This window comes from Vidua macroura, chromosome Z, assembly GCF_024509145.1.
Source record: "Vidua macroura isolate BioBank_ID:100142 chromosome Z, ASM2450914v1, whole genome shotgun sequence".
In the NCBI taxonomy this organism is placed as follows: Eukaryota; Metazoa; Chordata; class Aves; order Passeriformes; family Viduidae; genus Vidua; species Vidua macroura.
The window spans coordinates 56,270,672-56,291,112 of NC_071611.1; positions in this window are offsets into that span (position 1 = coordinate 56,270,672).

Genomic DNA, 20,441 nt, shown 5'->3' on the forward strand with positions numbered 1-20,441 from the left:
TGGTATATTTCACCTTATTTGATATTTTTGCAAGCAATGTATAGTCTAGCTGGTAAAACAGGGATGGAATTAATACACTCAGCTGAAGTGTGTAGCTGTCTGAGCAACAAGTAATTAACTTGTGGTGGGGTGTGTCTCTCTGCTTTCCTCACAGATATTTCTAGAAAGGTCTTGATTTTATTTTTTTAGGAACTCCTGTTTTCCTGGTCTGATGTATTTGAGTGTCTCAAACACATGAAGCCACAAACTGGTCTTTGAGTTTAATGGATTTTAGGTCACTTTCCACAAAAGGAAAGAAAGGACTAATTGTTATATTTTAACAAGGAATGAAACCAACTAACTGTTAGTTATTTAAGTCATTTAAATCATGTGATAAAAAATATTTTTGGACATTTGAATATCAATTGAAAAGCTGTCCTCATGTTCTACAGATGCATCTGTGTGCCTAAAAAGAAGGTGCTAAATATGTCCTTAGGAGATATTCATTTTACTGAGAGTATTTCAGCTTAAAAAGACAATTGTACAAGCTACTTAAGTAGATATGATCTTAATAATTGTATGTTGTCCCTTCCCTCCAGGGAGTCAACAGCTCTTGCCAATTTGGTGTTGGAAAAACTTACTGAGAGTCCCTTCCAGTGCTGTGTCCAAGCCATTTATGATGAAGATGATGAAGAACACAGGGCCAAGGATGGAGCCCTGCAGAACCCCACCAGTGACAGGTCTCCAGTCAGATGCCACCCCATTCACTGATGTCACCCTTTGTGCCTGACCCGTGAGCCAACTGCTCACCCACCCCATGATGTGTTTATCCAGCTGTGAGCCAGATGTTTTATTCAGGAAGATGCTGGGAGGGACTGTATCAAAATCTTTGCTGAAATCAAGCAACTTCTCTTGATTGATGAGGTGGATTACCTTGTCATAAAAAGAAATCAGATTTAACAAGAAAGATTTGAATTCCGTCAGTGGTTTAGGATTCCTGAGCTGATTTCTGGCTACACAAAACCATCTTTGTATTCTTCCAGGCTAAATAAAATGAACTTTTCTTTTTCTGATCTCTCCCCAATCTTCCTGGATGCAGGCCAGTGCATGAGTGGATGATCTTTAGTTGACAACCGGAGTCAAAATATGACACCCTGGGTTAGGAAGGAGAACACAATAATAGATAAATATTTCTTCCTCTGTAGTGTAATGTTTTGCTCATCTTGGGAAAATCTTTTTCTTCTGATCTAGGAAGTTTTGAAATTTGTAAATATCCAACCTTGGACAGATGTTTGCTTGTTGCAGCTGTGTGATTTCGAATATAAAAACTGTGAATCACAAGCTTCCTATTAAGGTCTTTAATAAACCTGATTCTAGTGTTGACAGAAGGCCAGACCTTAGGAGCAGCTGATGAGAGAGAAGTCCAATAATGTTCTCAACTTTCTTTCAAAATAGTGTTAAGTGAACATTTATTGGATACATGTTTGCTAGTGTCTTTGGTGACTTTGTCTAAGATTTTATCTTTTGCTTGGGTGCGCTAATCCAGTGGGTCTAGAAACATGTGTGATGACCTAAATCAAAATTTATGCGAAAGCAAGAGTTTGGAAAGGGTTTGAAAGACAAATGGAAGAAATGTCCTTTGAAGAACCGAATGATGATACAATTTGCATTTCTTTTGTCTTTTTTTTATTATTTTTTATGTGTGGCATTTTTTGCATTTATTATTTTTCCTTCTTATCACTGTGTTATTGTCATTAACTGCTTATGAAGCTTTACAAAATAAAGTCTATGGCTAATAAAATACAGAGGTTTATATATGGTTTTCAACACACAAATAACCCTACTGACTTCAGGAAGAGTGAGTCATGTGTAGTAAGGTTTTAATTTTGATTAGGAGTGCACTCCTGAAAACAATTTTCTAACAGTTACTATTTTTGATGCTGTACATTTTCACACAGCCTTGAGTGCATAAACTTGGTTCCTGGTGTAGGATATGGAATTAGAAGACAGATTTTAGGGATACATTTAGTAGAAAATCCACAGATCTACTGAAGTTTTGTGGAATACACTGATGTTAATTTTTATGTCAGTTTTAGTAGCTGCTGGCCCCATTATTTTTTCTCTCCTAAGGTGATCTTTGTAACATGTCTGTCCTACTTCCTGTTTTTATTTCAAAAATTAAATTTTCACCATATGATCCATAAAAATAATGCAGTCATGAGCTAGACTTTGAAGAAAATAAGATAAAATTAGTCTGATTAGTCAAAAATTTAAATTAAAAAAAAAGCACTTTATGTTGCACCATTTTAACTGTGTTTAAATAAAGTGGTTACTACATCTCTAGGTATGTCCAGGAAAAACGGGGGGGAAAATTTAACATAATTTCAAACACCGTGTGTTCATACAGATTTATTTTACTTCAGTGATTTTGTAACAGATTTATTTGTTTCAAAACAAAAAGTATTACAAGGTACATTTTAGAAAGGATAGCCTGAAAAAAATGCAATAAGCAATTTTGTCCCTTGTTTATTTTTTCAGCTGTAATTTCTTATTTAACTATAGAACTGAAATTAGTTAAATTGAGTGAGAATTGACAAAACAGTCACTTTTGGAAGAAATAGCTGGATCTCAATGTCTGTGTAAAAAAAGAACTAAAGAATGAATCTGATATCATACAATCATTACAGAAATTGCACATTAAATTGCTAAGAAATGGGAAAATTTTAATTGGCTTCAGTAATTTATTGCTTTCCAGTGATCTTTCAAGCATGCACAAAAAGACATTTTCCCAATTTCTTTTAAACTGCTAGGCCCAATGTTGAGTATTCTGTGTAACTGTCATAGTGTAATACATACAAGAACTCAGGTTTTCCTACCCATATATTTAGGCTGAAGCCCTAAGGCCTCCAGCCTCTCCTCACAGGGTCAGTGCTTCAGCCCTGACCACCACCATGCTGCTCTGCAGAGCTCACTCTGGTTTCTTATGTCTGTCTGGTACTTCTGGGTACAGAACTGCACCACTACCTCTGGTCTCAAGACAGAAAGTCCTCTCCTGGTAGCCACCCCTGCTGCAACATCACACCACTGGTTTGACAGAGCAGGAAATTCTGCTTTGTGACTACAGAGCAGGTTTAATCTCATGAGGTAGAATAGAAAAATACACCTCTGTCTCAAAATGTGCCATGCTTTCCTTACAGAGAATACAAACCTGACAATCAGTGCTCTCATGCTTGAAAAACTTGCCATGAAGGAGAACACCAGCACTCATTTCCTGTAGTTTGGACAGTAAAAGCTAAGTACATAACAGAGTGTAGGACCTTAGCTTTCAGAATATACCTATTGATTTTAAAGAGTTTTCTAGCAATATTACTGCTTGAGATTGAATCTTCTGCTTGCCAAACTTCATCCATTATCAGTAATGTTAGCTGGTTTTAAAAGTCAGTATATGGAATCTAAGTAGCATTGGCCCATGCTTGTGACCCATATAGTGCCTTAACTACTTGGCAATGCACAATTCCAGTTCTTGTTGTATCCTGAGATTTCTGAAAGGTTTACAGATATTTATGACATCAGAATGGGCGGAAATGGTAGCATATTCTTATATCTTGGCACAGTCTGGTTTAAAGTCAAATAGCCTGGGAATGGAATGCTGTATAAAATTGACCAGCTTCCTTGTGATGCCTAACTCAGACTTTATGTTTTCTAGAAGGCAGGTACTGTTTTCAGTGAACTAATTAGCCACCTCATTTCATTAAAATCTGCTCTGTAATCTGCATGCCATCTGTTCACTTTAGTCTAGGAAAAAAACCTTTAACTCAGCTCTGTAATTGTGTCACCATCAGTCAGGGTTTGTTCACTCCTTGTCGATTGTAAATCCTGTAACCACCCCCAGCTTCTTCAAGAAAGTTCTGCATCAATCACCCCACCTTAGCCTTTCTATTTGTCTCAGGATTCTGTACCCACCTCTGTTATGTTACCATTGGTTGTTATAATTGATGTCATTTCTCTCTCGTTTGTCCCCATTGGGCGAGTCAGGTTTCCACCCCTGTCCGCCCACTCCCTATTTAATCTGCTGCCATCTTTTGTTCTCCAGTATTTGTCACTGCACCCACCCCGAGAGCATCTTTGTTCCTGCCCCGCCTGGGGAAATAGACTCTTTGGGCTTGCAAACAAGTGTCCTTCTCTCATCTCTTCTTCTCCTCTCAGCGTGTGAAGCTACCAAAGCTGTGTAACCCATGCCGCAGCACTCAGCACTACCAGGGTGGTAGACGCCATTTCCCTGGAGTGCCCACACACGTGGCGGCCACCCGGCCTCACACGGACAGTGCTAGCCGGCGCATCTCGACTGCTTGAGGTCATGGCAGGTAGCCACCGCAGGTGGCCAGCAAAATTTATGTTAATTCAAAACACAAGGTGGCAAAAGTAAAATTATAGCACATTTGTCTTAGGCCAGTTTTGTTTTGACAGAAGCCAGTGGAAGCTACACCTCTCAGTGATTCATAAAGACTTTAAGTCAGACTCCTACAAAGACAAGTAGATTTGACTGTAGATGTTTTTCTTTGTTGGTCATAGGTCCATTGCTACTGTTCTTTTCATTGGCTTGGATTATGGAAGAGAAAGGGTTAATCAGTGTGCAAGCGTTGTGTCACTGGTGATATCTTGGTCGAGCTGAAGGTTTCGCTGCTCACCAAAAGAAGGTTGTGCTAGCTGACTAGCTGTGCTAGAGGTCCCTTCCAAACCAAACCATTCTGTGGTTTATGAATCTATGGTCCTTTCCTTCATATTTGCAAGTGAAATTCAAGATGATCCAGCCTAGGTCTCTCAAGGTGGTGATCCCTGCCAATCCTGGGGCTTGTTAACTCGGATTCAGTGTTGTGCTAACAAGAGTTGTATCACCTTTGATTTGTTACTGACTGATGGCTCAACAGTTTAAAATGTGAGTATTCAGTGTTCAGTTCTATCTGTCCAAAAAAATCTCAGTGAAATAGAGTTAATATTCTGAGTACTTTCAGCAAGTTTCTCAACCTTTTTTTTCTTTCATTTGTTTATTTTTATAGTTAAAAAGAAATTGCCTCAAACCTGTTTTAATTTCATCTAGGCGTTTTGCATACAGATTTTATTTTCATGGACCTCATCCTCAGTTACCTCCACTGATCCCAGCTGTGGCTCTCTGGTACCTTTTTTTTCTCTACTTCTTGATTTCTCGTTGAAGAAGAGGTTTTCCCTTTTGCTGGGACACTTTTACCTTAAATCACAAATGTGTACATACTTGCACTGCCACATGCATACACAGATGTAAGCATGCACAAACCCCAGATGCATTATAAATACTGTGACATTATTTTTTTTCATTTAAAACATTTACATGTTTATTTATTCCAGATAACTAAATTGATTAGAGGTCTCTTGTTCTTCTTTTATAGGTAACTCTTGTAGCATATTTTTGAATTGCCTCTCTTCTCTGATATAATCTCAGGCAAAATCTTCCTTCAAAAGTTTCCACTACCTTGCTAATAAAAGCATTGGTAATATGCAAAGGAAAACAACATCTTTTAAAGAGATTAGCTTAGAATAATTTTTAAATTATTTTAAAAATAATTTTTAAAAAGAGTGATAAGTAAGGCTTCTTACTAGGAAACTCCAACAAAATAATAAAATTATAGAAAAAGAGAGTGTCTAGCTTATGTAGATAATTCAAGAATTACATTCAACTTAAAAATTGACACTATACTGAGTGAGACAATTACTTCTAGCTGAAAAACACTGATGTGCCCAGAAAGTGTGCACAAGTTCAAAGCAAAATGTTTCACAGTATTTTTCATAAGAAGCTGCTTTCTTTCTTTTCTAAGTTTTAGTGTATATTTTTTTCAGTATTTAATAAAGAAAATTAGACCAATATGTTTCATTTTGATTATGACATTAGGAAATATCATCTGGATTTTATTTGTTTTAACATTTTCTGTCATGTCACGGAGGATTATTTCTTTTCAAAGAATTCTTGAGATGAGCCTTGGTAATGGCTTCTAACAAGTGTGTAACAAGTACAAAATAATGGTTAGCAAATACATGTGCTGCCAGCATGAAGTTCTGTAAAAACTGGAAGATTGAGTGCTGGGCAGAGATTTTTCTCTAGACATTTCATCTAACATTTGACGTTTTGAGAATAATGATGGTATAGAATTTTGGTCTTTAACAATGCTTCTGCCCTTATTTAGAATTCATAAGAGCTTGTGCTCTTATGCTCAAAAGAGCTTAATTGCCTTTAAATTTTTATTGAATTTGTAATTATGTCACTGACATTATCTAGTTTTAGATAAGAAAAAAGGACAAATGTCTTTGATTGCAGTGATACCTTTACATTAAAAGAACAGCTGATGAGGATTCCATACTTTAAAAAAACAGGATGAATATAAATGAACAATTGAATGTATTGCTTTAATGTACTGATTTTGAAGAGTCCCAAATTATTGGATTCCGATCACTGACTTCATCACGCACATCACATTTATTCAAAACCTCACTGAGTTTGCAAAACTGCATCCATCACTATAGCACAAATAAAACTGCTCTGGCAATGTAACAGCAAATGAGACTTTGCAGGTCATCTAAAAATGCTGCTGACCTTTATCAGAGCATGTCTCAAGGACAGACATTAGTAAGATTTCCTGATTTCTTTCAGATCCAAAAAGCACGTAAGGAAGGTTGAACAATCTGAAATTACTATATACTTAAATTCAGCAGGTGGGGGTTGAACATGCATTTCATGTATCAAATTTTATCCCTCAACAAAGGGCAAAGAAAGACTGAAAGTAAACATCCTGTATGGTTTCTGTCACATCTGACACATGCTCAACTCTTTTCTGCTTTCTCTTATTTAGAAATAGGGGAACAAAACACAAATGGTTGTCCAAGACAATCAAGTGACAGGAATTACATTTTTATTGTCTCAATGTTTATATCTCATAGGCTTTGTTTTTCCTGATTAGAACAGTGATTTTGGAAAATATGAAGTTTTTATCACAGGACACTTTTCTAGAACACCAGGGAATTAGTAGAGAAGCTAGAAAAGATAACATAATCCAATTTCCTTTTTGCTTAACAAAGGCAAAACAAAATTTAAGTGCTTCATACGGAAAGTTTTCACAAAGTAATTCTTTTGGCCTCCTATACTGAACAGGTACTGAACATCTTGATTTTTATTTTTTACCCTGTTGTTCTGAAAGCTTGTGAAGTGCTGTGGAAAAATGTGCTGTGGAAAGACATAGCTCAGCATAGAGGAGTAGCTGTGCAGGTAATAGTTCACCAGGGATAAAGTTTGTGCACACATTAGGATGAGGAACACCAAGCTTGGTTCACTGCCCTAAGAGAGGCATGAAACAGAGAACGGAGCAGCACTGATGTGTCGTGGTCATGGTCTGTTTAAAACAATGTAGATAAGAGAAATTAAGATGAAAGAATGACACAAATGGTGAAAGTTGAACTTTGCATCATCCACTTGATAATACATTTTCCTTTTCAAGCACCCATGTAGGGTAATGAAGTAAAACCTGTACATGTTTGACATGTATGACTGAAGTCACTCAAACTCCACCTGACCATGAAATGACATGAACTGAAATCTTTTCCCTACCCTCAAAAAAACCAGTATAACTTAAGAGAGGACGATGATCAGAGGAGACTCTACTTGGTACCCTGGGAAAGTCAAAGGGCTATACCCATCTCCTCCCACTGGAACATTGGGTAAACATTACTCTGTAAAAATGCAATTGCTTATGCTTTCTGAAATCAGTGGATTTATCAGCAGTGACTTCTGACCCTTACTCTGTCTTAGTAGTCAATAAATTGCACTATTTGTGAATCTTGAATCTTGTTGACTGGTCCCAGGCTTATAGTGTAACCCAAATTATTTGTGCACCTGGGATTGCGAGCATGGCAAAATTTACAGTGTAAATTATGCTCTTTGTGTATCTGGCATCTTTACAGATTTATACTGGAGAATTGCCTACTCTAAAATACTATCTGTGGAGGATCTGCTGAGACAAAAGCAAACACTTGTTTAAATTACATGTGAAAGAATCTTATAAACACCAAGGTTTGTTCTCTTTTTTTGGGTTCCTCTATTTTGAATCAATTTCTACAGGAGTTATAACTCTTCTAGCAATTTCTCTTACCTGACAAAAGTCCTGTCATTCTTATTTTCCTCCTCTTCATTTCTATCTCATTTGTCCCATCTGTTTTCAGACAGTATATCTACTAGTGTATTTTTATGCTTCCAATTCTTCTACTGTCCAGATGGATGTCATAATAGGCTCACTTGTCTTACATTTTACTGCCACATTTGTTCACCTTTCTCTGCGTTTCTGAAGCCCTTCTCTGCAACGGCTACCTGCCACCACGACCTTAAGCCGTCGAGAAGCGCCAGCTAGCACTGCCTGTGTAAGGCCAGGTGGCCGCCACGTGTGTGGGCACTCCAGGGAAATGGCATCTGCCACCCTGGTAATGCTGAGTGCTGCGGTGTGGGTTACGCAGCTTTGGTAGCTTCACCCGCTGAGAGGAGATGAAGGGATGAGAGAAGGACACTTTTTTTGTGAGCCCTAAGAACTTTTATTCCCCCATGTGTGGTCGGAACAAAGCACTCTCTGAGCAATGCAATGCAAAATGCCAGAGGGCAAAGAACTTGCAACAGATTAAGTAGGGGATGTGTGGACAGGGGTGGAAACATGGCTCGCCCAATGGGGACAAACAATAGAGAAATGACATCAACTATAACAACCAATGGTAGCATAACAGAGATGGGTACAGCGTTCTGGGATGAATAGAAGGGCTAAGGTGGGGTGATTGATGCAGAACTTTCATGAAGAAGCTGGGGGTGGTTACAGGATTGACACTCCAACAAGGAGTGACAACCCCTGACTGACAGAACCAAACAATGAGAAAACAGGGAGAGGTGAGAAGACTGACAGGTAACTGTGGATCTGAGTGGCAGGAACTTTCTGGGTAAATAACTTGGAGCAAACCACTGTGAGGGGAAAAATAGGGGAGTACAAGGAACAAACCTAACTAACATGAATAAAACCCCTAACTAAATCAACACAACCTACAACACTTCTCCTTAGCTTATACTGTAATTAGGCTTTGATCCTGGTTGTGAATTAACCAGTTTATGCTATTACAATTTTCATCTTGCTTGATTACAGAAATGTCTTTTTCATTACTGTTATGAAGATATGATACCAATTTAACATGAGAAGGTGGTTGGTGATTTAGACCTCCTCTCTCGATTTCAGGTGGGATGAGTTATTTTTTTTCTCAGCAGCTAGTACAATGCTGTGTTTTGGAATCAGAATGGGGATAATCTTTATAGCAAGCTGAAGCTTGCTCTTTTTTTTTTTTTTTTTTTTTTTTTTTTTTGCTAAGTCATGTTTATCCTAAAATAAGGACTCTTTTTTTTTTTTTTTTTTTTGTGAGAGAGCGTAGCTGGGACAAATGGCACAAACTGGCCAAAGGGATATTCCACACCATAGAACATAATGCCTAGTATCTAAAGTGGAGGAAGATACCCAGAATGAGGGCCAGTTGAGGTATGTGGACTTTCCTGCAGGAGACAGTTTAAATAACTCTATTTTTTTAAAAAGTCAGTATTTTGTAGTACATATAATAACTTCTTATACCATGTTTTCCTAATGAAAGTTTTACTTGCAGCTGGGTAACATTAAGGAAGATTTACCACTTGCAGCATGGGCTGCCTTATGTGCAAAAACAATCTGCAAATTGTTATTTTAAATCTGCAGTTATTTAAAAACATTGAAGTAAACTGTGAAGAGAGCCTTTAAAAGACAGACATTTGATTTGGACAGAGACTTTGTTCTGTACAGGCTGGATCAATGGGCTGAGGCCAGTTAGATGACGTTCAATAAGCAAAGTGCCAGATGTGCATTTTGGTCACAACAACCCCAGGCAGCAAGATGGGGGCAGGATGACTGGAAAGCTGCCCAGCAGAAAAAGGAGCTGGGGGTGTTGGTTGGCAACTGGCTGAACATGAGCCAGCTGTGCCCAGGGGCCAAGAAGGCCAGTGGCTTCCTGGTCTGTATCAGCATTATTGTGGCCAGCAGGGCCACGGTAGTGGTTGTCCTCCTGTACTGGGCACTGATGATGTTGCACTTTGAGTACTGTGTCTAGTTTTGGACCCCTAAATTCAGGAAGGACATGAAGGTGATGAAACAAGTCCAGAGAAGGGCAATAGAGCTTGGGAAAGGTTTAGAGAGTAAGTCATGTGAGGAGTGGCTGAGGAACTGGGGAGTGTTTAAACTGGAGAAAAGGAGGCTCAGAGATGACCTCATTGCTCGCTACAACTGCCTCAAAGGAAGCTGTAGAAAAGTAGGGGTAGAAACTCATGGCAGGACAAGAGGAAATGGCTCCAAGCTATGCTAGGGAGGTTCAGGTTGGACATCAGAAAGAAGAATTGGAACAGGCTGCCCAGGGAGGTGGTGGAGTCACTAGTTCCAGAAACATCCAAGGAAAGACTGGACGTGGCACTTATTGCCATGGTCTAGTTGACAAGTTGCTTCAGTCAAAGGTTAGATTCAATCATCTTGGAGCTCTTTTCTGACCTTAATGATTATATAATTTTACTAATTCAGTCTCACTAATTGAGAAATTATTAAAATAACCTGGTGGTTTCGGGTGCAACCCCATTACCGCCAAAATCAAAATTCTCATTTTCATCATGAGATGGGATTTTCCTGAAGTCTAGGATAAACCCAAAACGTCTGGTTGCAGAAGTTATGTTGCCTGAGGCCCTGCCCTACCATATGGTTATGCTCCTACAGTGTTTTAAATACATGCATATATAGTTATATCATCAATATCTGTCTAATTTATATAATCTATATCTATATCTACATATCTGTCATCTCCCAGAGCCTTGACTTCTTGCAAAGGTGCCCATTGTTAAAAGATTAGTTGCAAAACAATTCAAAAGATATGAATGGTGCTGAGATTGGGACTTTAGGTCGCACACTGCAGTGCACTGTGCCAGAAAACAGATGCATACATTTTTGAATCTTTTATGGGATTTGCCCTGTAGACATGCAAGGTATATCTCTCAGTGTCTTGGTTAACTCTGCTTTATCTTTCCCTTGGTTAACAAAGCATGTTAACATAACAATGCTTTATCTTTCCCTTTGTTGTGGTTCAAGCTATGAACTAAGAACCACACAGGCTCACCTTCCCCTGGTAGATTTGGGGAGACAGTCAGAGGAGTAAAAGTGAGAGAACTCATGGCTTGAGCTAAAGTCAGTATAGTAGGTAAGAGAAAAAGAAAAATAAGGAATTAATTCAATACTTCCTATGGGCAGGCAGGTGTTCAGCCATCTTCAGGAAATCTGGGCTCCACCATTTTTGACTTTGACTTGGGAAGACAAACACCATCACTCAGAAATTTGTTACAATGCAAAAAGACCATGATGTTTGTGTAGAATCACACAAATACTTGGCGTGGTTTACATTGCATTCAATAATTCAAGCATCATTTTGTCATCTCACTCATGAAGCTTTTTTTTTTTTTTTTGTATTATTTTACTACAAACTTTCCAGCTTCTTCAAAAATGAAAAGATTTTATTACATTTTCTTATTTTGGTGCTGACTATTTTAAGTTAATAATAATACTTAAAACGCCATGATTTTACTCCCAGACATCATCACAACGACTGTGTCTGACAGCAGGACAGAAAATTTTATTTGGTCATTTGAACTAGGAGAGAAATTTATAGCAATATATAATAGCAATATTCCTTCTTGTTCTTTTGCTATAATGAAAATTGCTTTTTACTTTAAACATGGTGTGCATAATCAAGGTGGTAATGGTTGGAATAGTGAGAGTACAGGGAAAAATATATTCCCTGTTGTTAAGTAAATGCCATTTTGTAGTTCAAAGTGAACAGGAAGAAACATTATACAGTTTGTTAAGTTTAGTCAGCTCTTAGCAAAGTGAGAAAATTTCTCAGGTGCCATGTAGCAAAAAATATTTTTGTGTATACAGACCAGGCAAATGGAGAAGCTATGAAAAACTGAAACATATTTGATTTTGCTGTGCGCACTGGACTTATGCAAGGTGGCACACATGAGATATTTGAGAAAACTCAGCAGACAAATGCAAACTATGATATCATTTTATAGACTTGTCATTAGGCAAGCACTGAGCATGGTTTGCATCTGCAGTGAAAACATATCACTGGTACTAAAAGAAACAAAACAGCTTAAAACCTACTCCTTGCAGAGGAAAGGAGCACTTTGTGCACAAAATGAGGTGTATTGAATTGTTTTTTCTTTGTCCCTTTATTTAGTTTCAATCCTGTTTCTATTAAACAAATAGACTCCCAGTAGTTGTACTTCATTATAACTACATTATACTTTCCATGCTTCACTGTGTTTTTTTTAGGTAAAGTGGAAAAAATCTGTTTCAAACCCTGACTAAATTTAATAGTAAGGAGTCTTTGCAGCAGCTTCAGATGCCACTTAGGATCAGTACCTTGGAAATTTAAATGTGTTCTCTTTTATAGTAAAAATGGAAATGTTTAATTTCAAATTATTCAGATTAGTTTTTATTTTTCAGTTTTATCTTATTAAACTAATTCTCAATTAAAAGAGTACTAGGGAAAAAGTCTTGAATGCCGTAATTACTGGAAGTTCATTATTTCCTTAAGAGAATTCGTGATTAAACTATGCTGAACTCTGCAAGAATCTTCCATTATTATTCTGGGATTTAGTCTATGCAGAGTATTTATATTGGTGACATTCAGGTTCTGAATGGTTGTTTCCCTTGTGATAATCTATACTGTCTAGCAGTCTTCAGTGATTGTTGAAAAACCAACTGAAACAAAAAACCCCTAGATATGTAAGATTTGCCTCCTGGCAGCCAAGTCAAAACCCCAAAAAACTGTTTTTAATGAAGTACAAATAGTTATTTTTATTGCTCAGAAAATCCTTATCCCCTTCCAAAAAACAGGGCTTGCTCTTCTTGCTCTACTGTTCATTCCAACCTACCTGAGCTTCAACATTTCACTGAAACGAGAATGGATAAGCAAAAAATATTTGTAAAGCTCACAGTGCAGGACAAAACATTTCTCATTCTGAAGTGCTGAGATTTTTTGATTATTTAGCCTAGGTGATGCTAAGAATGAGAGTCGCTTTTGCTGGAAAACTTAGATGTACCTGTGAACTGGGTTGCTTTAACAGTTTGGTACTTGCAGTGCTGTTTTGAAAAATGTGCTGTTTTACCAGCAGCTCTGTTGGCTCACTTTGGACAGTGGGGTTGGTAATTGGCTGAAGTCATTCACTTTGCTCTTTTTAAAAATAAATCTTTAGCTGGCTAGGGTCCTTTAACTTATGAAATACCTGCCTTGAACAATGAGTGCTCTTTAAAACAGCCGCTTGTGATTTGTGTTGAGATGTTTCTTGTTACACCTCAAAACAGAATGCCTGAAAAGATTGCGTTGCTATATTGGTCTCTAGCAGAGATCTGTGTCCTTACAGCAGATAGGCAACCCAGAGCAAGCTTTGAAAAGCGACACCCAAGCAAACAACAGTGTAAGTATTCTCTGATGTTATTGTTTTTCGGGTTCTCCATCAATGAAAACAACATCACTTTTAGGTTAATTAGCTAGTTGTAGGAAAAGATCACAGTGAAAAAAAATTATTTAAAAAAAAATTTCATTAGCGTTTCTTTTCCTGTCTGTGCTTTGAATAGACTTTTTAAAGGTAATGAAGACTTTTTATTGGTCAAACCCCTGGCAAATCTATTAAGTCATTCAGTTATTTATTTCTTATTTAAAGCTACTAAACCATATGATTTTATTTCACTTATTACTTTTTGAATCAATGTAGCAAAATTCATTAATTTAAATTTCTGTATTCATAACAATGTCCAGGTCAGATCAGTGAAGGATTCTCTTGCACTTGACTGTTCTTACCAAAGTAATTCATATTCATAAAAAAAACCCTCAGTGAGTATAAAATCCAAACAACTGATCAGTTCTTAGAATGATCAAGATCCGTCTGGAATATTTTAGTGGGAAATTAATGAAGACACACTAGGAAAATATGATCCATCAGAACACAGGTGTTCTACCTGTGATAAAAAGAGGTTCTCTGAAAGTTTGCCACCACTTTGATCCACCGGTGACATTCTAAAATCAAGAAAATAATTATGTTTAATTTGTAAGAAATAGGGCTCACTGTAGAGAAGCTGTGCAAAAAGATTCTGCTAGGATACAATAATGTGCGTATGACCCACAGATTTTTCCCTTTCATTCTTTTAACTGTTGGGGAAAAATTGTGTTCCAAGGAGTCTAAGCATTTTCATAAATCAACGATTAAAAAAAGCAATTAAAAATACTTAATTTTAAAAAAATTATACCCATTAATTTTACATTATATTATTATTAAAATATGAAATATATTTCTTGATATTTTAGAGATGAGAAGATATCACTTTGAGGAGGCAGATTTCATCTTGATTTAGATCTATTTTGTTGTATTTGTTATAAGCATGCAAATTTTCTATAAATTGAGATTTTTTAATGTCAACTTCTATGAAAAATTAACTTACATCATTTATTTTTTCATGTGCCTGTCATGCTTCTGCTTTAAAAGTAACTCTGAGGCCTAATATTTACACTACTGTAATCTCCAAGGATTTAAACTTTCTCAACACCATTTATGATCACAACTTTGCTGTTGCTGAAGTACTTTTCCTCTCAGAGAATGCAAATCCATTCATTTAAAACTGCCAGTAAGATTTTAAATTTTAAATGGTAGTTGTAATACTTCTGTTTTACCCAGACAATGGTGAAAACAGAGGATGAATTAATTGGTAGAAAGTAAATAGTTTTTTTATAGAATATTCATACATTCATATGTCTGGTGTTCAGTGCTGCTTCTAACCTGTTTCTCTGGCAGCTGACACTGTAATCTCCACTGAAGAATAAAGAGATCTCACTCGTTCAGATTTACCTGCTTTTCTTGTGGTCCAAATGCAACAGATTTGAGTCTAAAAACAAGATTATAAATTTGCAGATTTTTAAACTAGTGTCCTTGAGTCATAAGAAGTCAATTATTTTTGATATTATGAAAAAATAAAAATAGTTTGTATGTATCTCCCTGAAAAACTGCTTCTAGATAGCTTCAATTCTGAGATAGAATATACTTTTCAGATAGCTTTTAGAATATTATTGTATCACTGCTCCTCAAGCTGCGCAGAACACATACAGTTTGAATCATTGTTTTACTCCTCTTGAGTCTCAAGAAACAGGAGACCACAGACTTGCTAAGTTTTCACTTAGAAGATGTTCAGGCAACTAGCCAATCAGATATTGCTTTGCAAATCTAGTTCTGTTAACCAGATTACTGTGCAAAAATTTGGGAAGATCTCCACAGAAGCCCATACAGTCTCTACTTCAGACCTGACACCATTCTCATTCTCCTCTTTCATCTGTCAGCATTTTTGTCTGTATTTTCTCTAGACTGCTTCTGGTCTTCTGGCTCCAGCTCCATGCATGTTATGAAGCCTTACCCCAGAGGCTTTTCTCTGGAGGCCTTAAGTCTGCCACCCTTCTCTGTCACTCTGGATTGCAGTAGACATATCTTATGCTATGCCTAGAGGAGATATTTGAAGGTCTTCTGTGTACCAGCTGTACAGGAACACCCCAAAGATGAAGTTCCATTGTTAACAAGCCTCCTTTTCAGTTCCACCAGAGCAAGGAAGAAGATGGGGATGCAAGCCAGTAGAGCAAAATTCAAGTATTTTCTGGTTTGCGTGGGCATACTTCACTTATCACCAGGAGGGGATGTATGATGCCTGACAATCGTGAGTGTTCATGCTGAGCAGAGGCACGAATAAATGTTCTCATGCATCTTAATTGGTGATTATTCACCCCTGTAACAGATCCTGGCTAGAATACAGGCAAAGCAGAACCAATTGTTCTTCCTGGCACTGGCTCATTATCAGCCTTAGGTAGGAGCAGATGATCTGTAGCGTCTTGTGCCTATGAGACTGTGGGAAGCAGGCACTGAAATGTTTCCAAAGCACAGTGTATCAGGCTAAACTGGTCTCCTGTCCCTGTGCTGAGCTATTCCTGGCACTCTAGTGAGCACTAGTTAGAATCGGAGTACTGCCGTGCACTGTGTCATCCTTGGTTACTCAGAGCCAAGAGTCCATGGTTGTGTGCAGAGTTAAAACACCTGCCCAAGCGTTTATGATGCATGTAGCTGTTCTTTCCACTCATTCTTGGCAGTGAAAACCTTTGAACTGGTTTTGGTCATAAATGCTGTGATGTTAAAAAATTATTTCTACAGTACAGATGAATACCATCATTTTAAGCAGATGACATATAATAGCACATAGGATTCACAAACATTTGAATATCCCATTTAAAATTCTGTTGCATTAAAAGACATTGAAATTGGATACAAATTGCTTCTAACAGCTCACTATATTATCATATGTCTTCTTGAAGTGATTAATGAATCAGGTATGTTTGAGTCTTTTTAAAGTATCACATGAACTATACTTATTCTAACACAACTAAATTCAGATACTTCTAGTGTTGCCTTAATTCTGCCCTTGATAAATTTATGTTTAAACTTCTAGTGACTGGGCTAAAATACAACCCATAAATTTCTACTTCGAAAAAAGAAGAAATAAATCAACATTATAACAGGAGCATAAACAAGATGTTTTGAAGGACAGTTTTCTGTTTTACCTTTTGCTATTGATGTACCAGAATTTGTAATGTCTTTAGACATTGTTCTTTAAGTTGAGTGAAAAATGCAGTAGAGTCTACAATGGGCTAAAAGCTTTGAAGAAGCTATTGCATAATAAGCTACAATATGAGTTTATCAGATTCAAACTCTTTCATAGCAACCACCTGTTCACATCTGATACTCAACAGCAAGTGCAGATGGCTCACCCTTCTGTCATTAAAAAACAAGTGCAATTTTCCTCACATTTGTGGGAAACAAGCAGCTATGCCACAAGGAAGAGTTAATTGATGAAAAATTAGTTTTCTGTCCATACTTTGAACTCCATAAAGTTTTTTTATTTGTTTTGTTTTTGTTTATTCTAGCTGCACAGAGAAAAAAGTCCACTTTCTTTCTGTCATGCTTTTAAGCCCATTAAAGTTACCTTTTCCAAGTAAAATTATTATTTCTTTCAATGTTTTTCTACTGCAGCTACTCTGTATACTGTGGTGTGTTCTGCCTAACTGTTGTCTTTTACCTGTTCTTCATCCAAAAAATTTTGATTCTAGTATCAACATTGCTGAATATCTGTTTTATCTATGATGATCACCTATGTCCTCACTAGAATAAGACATCAAAATTCAGATTATTATAACTCTTATTTTACAAGAATTGTTAGTTGTTCAGAGCTTTGAAAAATGTATTTCAAGAGCTAAATAAATAAAATTATATAGTATTAATGCCCTCTAGTTAGCATGAATTATCTGTAACTGAGCACAGTAGTGTTCGAATCTTAATCATACATCTTTCAGTCATACATGAGAATATAATTTGCACAATAAATGCACAAAGGGAATGCAAGCAACAAAAATGTGCATACCTGAAGTTTATAAGTCCCTAATGCTTGCCAAAAAGCAAATCAATATTGAAATAATAGCTTCCAGCTATCATATGCTGAATGTTACAGACTATATTCAGAGAGTTAAATCTTAAATTTTTATGTCCTTTAAAAGAAAAGAGCAGGTATATCTGAGGCTAAGGATTAAGAATAAAGCTACTTGAAAAACTATTCTAATGTAACAAGATCACCTGCTGCCATTTTGGGGTTTGATTTCTTTTTCTTTAATGAAAATTTTTATAGAAGAAAGCTGAGTAAAACAGTATATAGCATTTATGTATTCAAAGCTCTGCAGTTTCAGGTATATTCTCCTAAAAAAATAAACAAAACCAAAAAAGGGTTGTAATTTTATTTAAAAGTATTTTGCTTTCCATTTGACCATTTCAGTAATTCCCTTCCATGCCTTGCCCTCTAAACTTATCACTGTACAGTGTGGGCTTGGGGTCTCTCTGAGAGGAGCAGTGAATTAGTTTAATGCAGAGTGAAATATCACAAAGCAAAGGATGCAGCTGGAACTCTAGCATCAGTGTGGAAAGGGGTGGCACTATAAGACATCTTGTCATTTATTTATCTCTACAAACAGAAGAATGATCTTGCAAGTTAAGTCACAAATTAAAAATGAAGGGAAGTAACAACAGCTAATGAGAAACCAAAATGTTTTTTGGGGTGGGCATGCACAGAGAAAAGTTTCACTTGTTTGAGTTGTACACGTCCTACCAAGGATGTCTTGTGTTTTTGAACCATGGAGTCAACTTGAATCATCACACGAGGGGGAACAGTGGATGGAGGAGTACCCTGATCTCCCAAAGGGGTGGCACCCACGCCCACAGAGAGGCAGGAGAGGCAGGAGGGGGTTGGGTCAAAGGCGGGGACACAGGGAACAAAGGAGAGAAAGGGATTATGGGAAGAAGAAGCCCCTCCACGTGGCCGTCCTCCATCTTGTGAAAACAAAGATGCCGACCACATGGCTGTGGATTCCTCAGGGAAGCAAAAGAAAGGATTCAAAGAAATAGAACTGTGTGTGGTAGCACCAGAACTGGGATTCTTAACTGGGAAAAAGGGATTGGAAGGGGGGTTTGGGGTCAGTTCCTCAGCAAAGTGGCCAATTTTGCTAAGGTGGGGACGCCAGGGGGGCTTGCGGGAACCAGGACTACAGTCCACGTTTGTGGAGCTGCCCTGTGCCTTAGAGCGGCAGAGTACTCCCCCCTGCCCACCCGGGTTAGGGGAAGAAGGGGTAGGAGAGGAAGGTGGGGAATGGGTTTAGGGGGAACAACAGTTTTGCCCAATGGCTTTTTCCTTTCCTGGCTCACGTCCTGCACAGACTCCGCTTTTACAACCTCCGAGATCAGCAAATGGAGGGTGGTAAAGTAGCCTTTAACAGAGGGATCCCTGCTTTCAATCCCCTCTGCTAACTTTGCTCCTACCCGCTCCCAGAACTGTTTTTTGAGAGCGTCCCCCGTGGTTACGCGGGGAAAGGAAAAGTACAGCCATCGGACAAAACTCTTGACAGAACTTTTGGGGTAGGGGCCCTTCACCGATAGGATATCCTTAACTTTGGTATAGAATTCCTTCTGTGGGGTGGTTAGCACGGTCCCCATACTATTTCCAGCCACCCGACCTCACCCCTTGTCAGAACCCAGAATGTCCCCTAGTGCATGAGAAGCGGAAAATAAACCAAAAAGGGTGAAAGACCCTGGTGGCTGCCGCTCGCGTTGTGCACCACGCATCCCCTCATCCTCGGGAACGTGTCAAAGCCCACCCACGTGAAGGAGAATATTAGCTGGGTCTGTCCCTACCACTAAATACTCACCAAACCGGAATCTCTGCAAATAAAAACTGCAGAATCCTCAGTTCCCGGAAACGGCATCTCTTCGGCTTTCCACTGCCGTGAAAGGTTGTGCTTCTCTTCCCACGCGGGGAAAGAGTCGCATGCTTTCCTCGGGGGTGGCGGAGACTTCACTGACCTACTCTGGGGAGTCTCTGCTCCCATTTTCAGTCCAGCATGAAGCACTGTTTCAGTGCGGCTCTGCAGCAGCGGCTCTCTGTGTGGACTGCGCTCGCTCGGCTCTGCAGCGGTGCTCACTGGTCGGCAGCATGGGTCCACGGCGGCAGCAGGGACTCTCTGCGCAGTTTCTGGGTGCTTCATGGTGAAATCTGCCTGTGCGGGCGGCTCCACCGGCCCTGGCCCCACTGTTGGGCACCAAATGCGGCATTGTGTTGTTTTCCCCGGTCCCGCGCCGCTCTGGGGCGCCTAACAGGTGCGGTTTCTCCTTGGAACCAGGGCGCCGCTTGCTCCTGGGCTCCGCTTCCGCAGTGCGCCAGTTGGGGCTTGCAGGGTTCTGTCGCCCACGCGACGGTCGAGGTAAAGAGGGAAGGAATTGTCTGCTCCGCCCGCGTAGTAGGCTGGGGAGATTTTATTTGCCGTGGGGAGCTGTGACGGAGAAGCTACGGCTCGCTCCCCTGCACCCACGTGGACGAAAATGACAACGGGACCGGGTAGGTGCGGGATTTTATAGGGGGTGGGACAAGGAGGGCAAAAGCCCTCCTGCCCAATGGTGACAGGCTCCGTGGCAGTGACATGAACCATGGCGACCAACGGGAATGTGACGGGGGCGGACTGGGCTCCAGGGCGAATGGGGTTGCAGGAACAGGGAAACAGACACTGAACTCTCCGGAGTGGACAAGGGGGTGGTTACAGGACTGGCAGGGTGAGCTCCAATGGTAAGAGACTGGGAGCGGACCACCGCGGGGCAGGGGCAATGCGGGGGTGCATGAGGGTACCCAGAACTGGCTAACGAACACAGATCAGAACCCCTAATCTGAACC